Here is a 6,000-nt window from a genome sequence, read left to right as displayed (position 1 = left end):
CAAGGAGGGACTTCGAACCTTCCCCGTCGGGGTGTGGGGGGGGGGGTCCGTGTTCCACTGCCCAAGATCAACGAAGTCGCATCGGAGGCCCAAGCCGAGAGGAGAGTGAGATCGTTCCCCCCAGGTAACACTCAGCGAGCATGTGTGTGTCGCACCCGGGGCGGGGTGCGGGCTACGAGAGAAACGCTCTCGGCCTTTCCCCACCTTTCAGCGTGAGCCTCTGCTGAAGTCCTTATTGCAGCCAGGACTTGCTGAGGAAGTGGCGGTAACGGAGCCGGAGTGTGGAGCTACACTTTCTTTTCCCTCCTAAACCGCGTTGGGGGCATATTTTGGCAGTAGCTGACCGCGAGTCAATGAGACCGTCCAGAGCACCGTGATCGGTGCCGGAGTACATTATTTTGGCATTACGAACTGCCTGATTGTTGCATTATTTTTGCATTATGAACTGCCTGATTGTTGCATTCCGCATTGCATTATTTTTGCATTACGAACTGCCTGATTGTTGCATTACGCATTGCATTCGTTTTGCATTACAAAGTGCCTGATTGTTGCATTACGCATTGCATTATTTTTGCATAACGAACTGCCTGATTGTTGCATTACGAATTGCAGTATTTTGGCATTACGAACTGCCCGATTGTTGCTTAACGAACTGCGTTATTTTTACATTATGAAGTGCCTGATTCTTGCATTACGAACTGCATAGCATTGCATTAGGACTGCATTGGATCATCGAGAACTGCTCATTAATACTGCAAGAACCTACAAGGGCTTGCTGGCCTAATAACCAGGCAGGTGATATTATATAAATATTGCAAATACGCATATGTTGGATTTTTATCGTGTGGTCTCATCGTATATATCTTTTTATATAAACATAGAATTGTTTTTTATGAAACTTGTGTGAAGTCCATTTGTGGTGTTATCATTGGGTTACTAAGAGCATGGTTGCAAATACTTTACCCATTAGCCTTGGAGAGAAGCCTGGCTGCTCATGCCAAGCCACCGAGGGGGTGAGCAGGGGCTATCTGAGAAGGTGTCCTTCCTTTCCCTGACTTAGAAGCAAGGGTCCCTATTTGGCCTAAGGTACCTACCTCAGCCAACTGGAGACCCCCAGTTCTAACACTGTCGATTTGAGAAACGCAACTAAATATTGAGCAAATTTGTTAAAGAAATGAAAATACCTACACATTTTTCATTTCAGTGTCAATGAGTTATTGATGTACAGTTAACACCAATACAAAGCCCTTAATATATCATACAGCTTGTCTGGGAGCAAAAAGAGACCAAAGAGGTACATCTGCTTCAATAATCCCAACCATTTGGAAAAAATAGCTCCAGAACAAATATGCACATACAATCTAATAAGCGAAATGGTTAACTATTTTAGACCAGACTTTTATTAAGAGTTGTAACCCACTGTTGTAACCTACATCTGTGATATGTGTTACAGTGAAATGCTAATGTACCTCATGCAAGGGCTTACGTGAAATGTTCCAAGTATAACGAAAAAGAGATTTTAAAAAGTTTAAGAGAGAAACAGAAAAACAATCATTTGAATGTTTGACCAGAACGACCCGGAGACACTCCTTATGCCTGGAAAATATCAGTCAGTGGTCCTGGAGTCCCAAGGATCAGAATTTCGGCGAGGGTAACTCAGTGGGCATAAGCTAATGCTGAGGTACGCATGGCAACACCAAAAAACTCACTACCTAAAGCTATGTACTGTGAAACATTGAAAGCACTGATGGGAGCTGCCGTTGGCAAAAGGAATTTGGGCACATTTTTACTAAATGGGAGTCTGGTGTACTGAAATTTCTTCTATGCTCAACGTGGAGATGAAAATCAGGAGAAATGACCAAAGAGTGAAGAAATGAGAACGTCCATCGTGGTAGTGAGAATGCAAAGAGAACAAGGCAGAAAAGGAACAATGAACCAGTTGGAAATAGCCAACCGCTATTCTTGGATTCTGGATTCATCCCATGAAGGTGAAGCCCAAAGGCTGAAGGAACGGATGGGTAGGATAACAATCTAACTCACCCTGAGCCCAGTCATGGATAATCTAGGAGTAAACTAATCAAAAAGTAGGGGCAAGGGGGATCAGCCCACATGTAAGGTACATAAGTCTATTGGGCTGGGTGTACTCTAAGGCACTGCCTCACGTTATTCACTTGTAAGTAATCTTCAGGTTGGAGGAAAGAGACCAAATTGGGAGCCTAATCAGAGATCTATTTTGGAAATACAACCAATATTGAGATCAACTCACAGGAATCAAAGGATGTGAGCGGGAGATGGACACCACTTGGGTAATAGTAGGCAAGGGTGGCACAATCCAAGTGTTAATGGGGTGGCAGAGAGACTGGCTTTCTCAAATGCATTACTTGGGGAGAATAGGTTAGGAATAAGTAAATGGGGAGGAGACCGTTCACAAATGGCTTCAGATCAGAAGGTGACTGCATAAGACGTGGACACTTCTTAAAGAGGAAGGCTTTGAGGTATAGTCCAAAGGTGTTTTGAGGTAGTACGTCCTATATCTGAGAAAAGTAATTCTAAATCCTGTGCAGACTTGAAATGTGGGCAAGTAAAGTGTGCTTAGGACCGGGGTGAAAAGACCAAGGCGGCATGCAGCAGCAACCATCCAGGCTTCTGTGTTTTACCACAATTAGCGCTGCCATGCTGTTTTTGAAATGCCCTTCAAAAGCGGGTACCATTGCTTTGCCTAAAGTAAAAACAAGGCCTAAGGCAGAGAGCATAAAATTCCAGCTCTGAAATTATGTTAATGTCACTTAAAGTGGATAGTTAAAATTGCACTCCCTTCTTTACGTTACTGGACGTAAAGCTTTAGACACAGGGATGAATTCCAAAGATATAGTATCTGAAACTAGAGCAAGGGACACTCCAGCAGCAGCACAGAGAGCATGCTTCCAGCTCTACTTGGTGAACAATTTCAATCTGACGTGGTTTCACAAGCACTGGTACACAGAGTTGATCTAAATAAACCTCATTTACATAATCAGCTTCAACACTCACGACCTAGCACAGATCAAGCCCTGGGGAGGATCCCAGTAATCAAGCCCACAATATTATACTATACCACAATACAAAGAGAAGTTAAAGTGGGTTGTATTGCAGTGTGAGATATTTAGGAAGCTCTTTGGTGTTTTATATGACTGACCAGAGTGGAGCTTGTGTCCTGTCTTTGGTCACTGCGCCTAAACGTGTAATGGTTACTGTTGTATGTGGTGTATTGCTTTGATAAGATCTCATCCTGGTACGGCAGAGGAGCGGCCTACAGAATGAGCGAGACTGGCAGTGAATGGCTGATGGTCTATATAATCCCCAGACCAACAGGGGAGCAACCTGCAAACATGCCCTGCAGATGGGCCACCATCATCCATGCATTCATGGTAAATGCTCTTTGGACTCTACTCTGATCGATAGAGGAGTGCACTGGTTGCTCAATCGAAGAAGTGTTTCAGGTGATCCACACAAGCGTGGCAAATTGGCACGAGGGCATGCAATGGACACAGACAGCCATGGTAAATGAGTTTGAGAGTCCAGCCAAAAGCAAAGAGATGCAGACCAAAGCCATATGTGGGAGAAAAGCAGCAGCATTCATGAGTTTTACACATTAACAGGGACAACACACAGCAGGCAGAGTAAATGAAATACAGGTCCACTTACGTGCAGAAATAGAGCGACCCATGGGCATGCACAAGCTATAGGCAGCAATCATACAAGGTAAAAAAAAATATATATGCAAGTATATACTTGCTTGGTACACTGATGTGGCATTACAAATAGTATATTTATTCCTATCTATGTATATTTACCATCTCAAAACTTTGGTCACAATATTTTTGCACATGGATATTATCATTGTTGACATTCCAAAAAGCATCCACCAGACAGAAGCTCCAATAATAAATCTTCTTTCACTGGTTTCCCACAAGTGGCGGAGGCAAACCGCAGGCATGGACTGGTTACAGGCAGCCTGGGTCCCAAGATCACAGTAATGTCCTTAATAAACTACCCTGGAGCAGCAGAGAGGACATCCCCCAAAGGAGCAAAGAGTACAGACTCAGTCACACGATCTGGACGAAAACCAGATTATGATGAAACTATGAAAAATAGAGGGCTCAAGAAAGTCACAGAGGCTTTTGGCTATGTGGTCTTTGAGACTCCTAGAGGCTGCAGGCCGAAGGGAGATATAACACAGATGAGCATCTATTGCCCTGCGAGCCTCTATGATGTTTCAACTGGAATCACCCAAGTCAGTTTAAATTGAGCGCAAGCATAGCCTTGTGAGAAAGATTGAAAAGAAGCCTCAAACCTTCCAGCGCCTGCTTCCAGCTGAACTGAAACATGGAAATCTCGAAACTTCTGATTTATCACATTTTGGCCCAATTTGATTTTTAAAAAATATTATTCTTAGGAGGGCACAATACAGAAAATGCTGAATTTCGGACCACTTTTCTTGATTTCCAAATTCCTGCCAAAAGAGCAATTCAGCTTCATAGTTCAAGGCACTTCTGTGTTTTTTTAACTTCCTAACACCCTCTTGTACTATGAGCCACTATAAAAATAAAGGTGGTGATTTATGAACACTGGCACAAAAAAGAAAAATTCACCTAAAAGGTTTTCTCAAGACAGTTTCACATAAGCGTGCACTAAACACCCACCTCCAAAATTGTACAACATTTTCAAAGCAGTAAGTAAGTTGAGGGATCAGTTTATGCCTCGAACAGCAACACTTCTATTAACGCCTGAAAAGATTATATAACCATTGTAGGAGCCCTAGGCGAGATCTCTGTACTTCCTTGAGCACCTGCCAAGTTTTCGAAGCCATCCTGCAATGAGGGATCCATTAACTATTTTTCTTCAAACTGGACAATAAACACAGGTTAAGGTACAATTGTTTTGTAGGCCCCTTCTTCATGTGTAGCTTACAATAGTCAATCTGTTTTGCAGCCCTTCAGGGATGCCTGCTAAAATGTAATTTCCAAATTTGCATCAGAGATCTCTTTTGGATTCATAGGCCCCATATGATGTCAGGTTGAGCCACATCAAGGGATTCCTGTGGTATCCAGTTGCAAACATCCCACTCAGCATTGTCTGCCGGCCCATGGATGGGCTCCAAAAAGGGAACATGCGCTACCTTTTAGGCCCTGTTCCTTGGCAGGATACTCTCTGGCTTACACCGTTATTCGCAGCCATGTAAGGCATTATTTCACAGTGGCCAGCTTGTGCCTAAAAATGTACCTTCCTTCCTTTCTAAATGAACTCTGCAAGTATTCAGAATGCCGAGCCTCTTCTCTGCTCATCATGGTACTGGTGCCCGATTGCTCAAGCCACAAGTGACTGTGCAGTTAAAGTTAGAATTCCTCCCAATGATCCATCCTTCCATAGATCCAGGCAATAACCAAGTCCACACCAGTTAACCCTTTATTTTCTGTGATTTATCAACCTGCAAGCCGCAGCCCTATCAAAGCAGCCACCATCTAACACCTCTATAAGTAATAAATAACATGGATGAGGCATCTAGTGTCTCTTGCTAGTAGTACGGACCCAGCAAATTTATAATTTAGAACTCTCTGAATCACTTCTTCCACCTATTTCTGCCTAGAATGTCACCTTTAAAAATGCCCACTGGAGCTGAAGCAACCAGTAGATACATCTATTCTGCTGCCTAGATGGTCACCTAGGGCCATATGTACAAAACATTTTTGAGGTCTCAAACTGCCCGATTCGCAGAATCGGGACAGCAAAATAGGTTTTTAAAATGTACAAAAGCCAAATTGCAATTCGGTAAAATTAGGTTTACGAATCGGTATTTGGAAGGGGGGTGGTTAGGGTCATCCCTTCCTAATACCAATTCTCTGTGGCATGTATGAATGTTTTGCAACCAAATTACAGTCGCAAAACATTCATTTTTATCAACACCTCCTCAAGGGTGGTGGTAAACATTTGCAATGGGAAGAGGTCCACATGGGACCACTT

The sequence above is a fragment of the Triturus cristatus genome, chromosome 9 (genome assembly GCF_964204655.1).
Source record: "Triturus cristatus chromosome 9, aTriCri1.1, whole genome shotgun sequence".
NCBI lineage: Eukaryota > Metazoa > Chordata > Amphibia > Caudata > Salamandridae > Triturus > Triturus cristatus.
Note: the sequence above shows the minus strand (reverse complement) of the source record.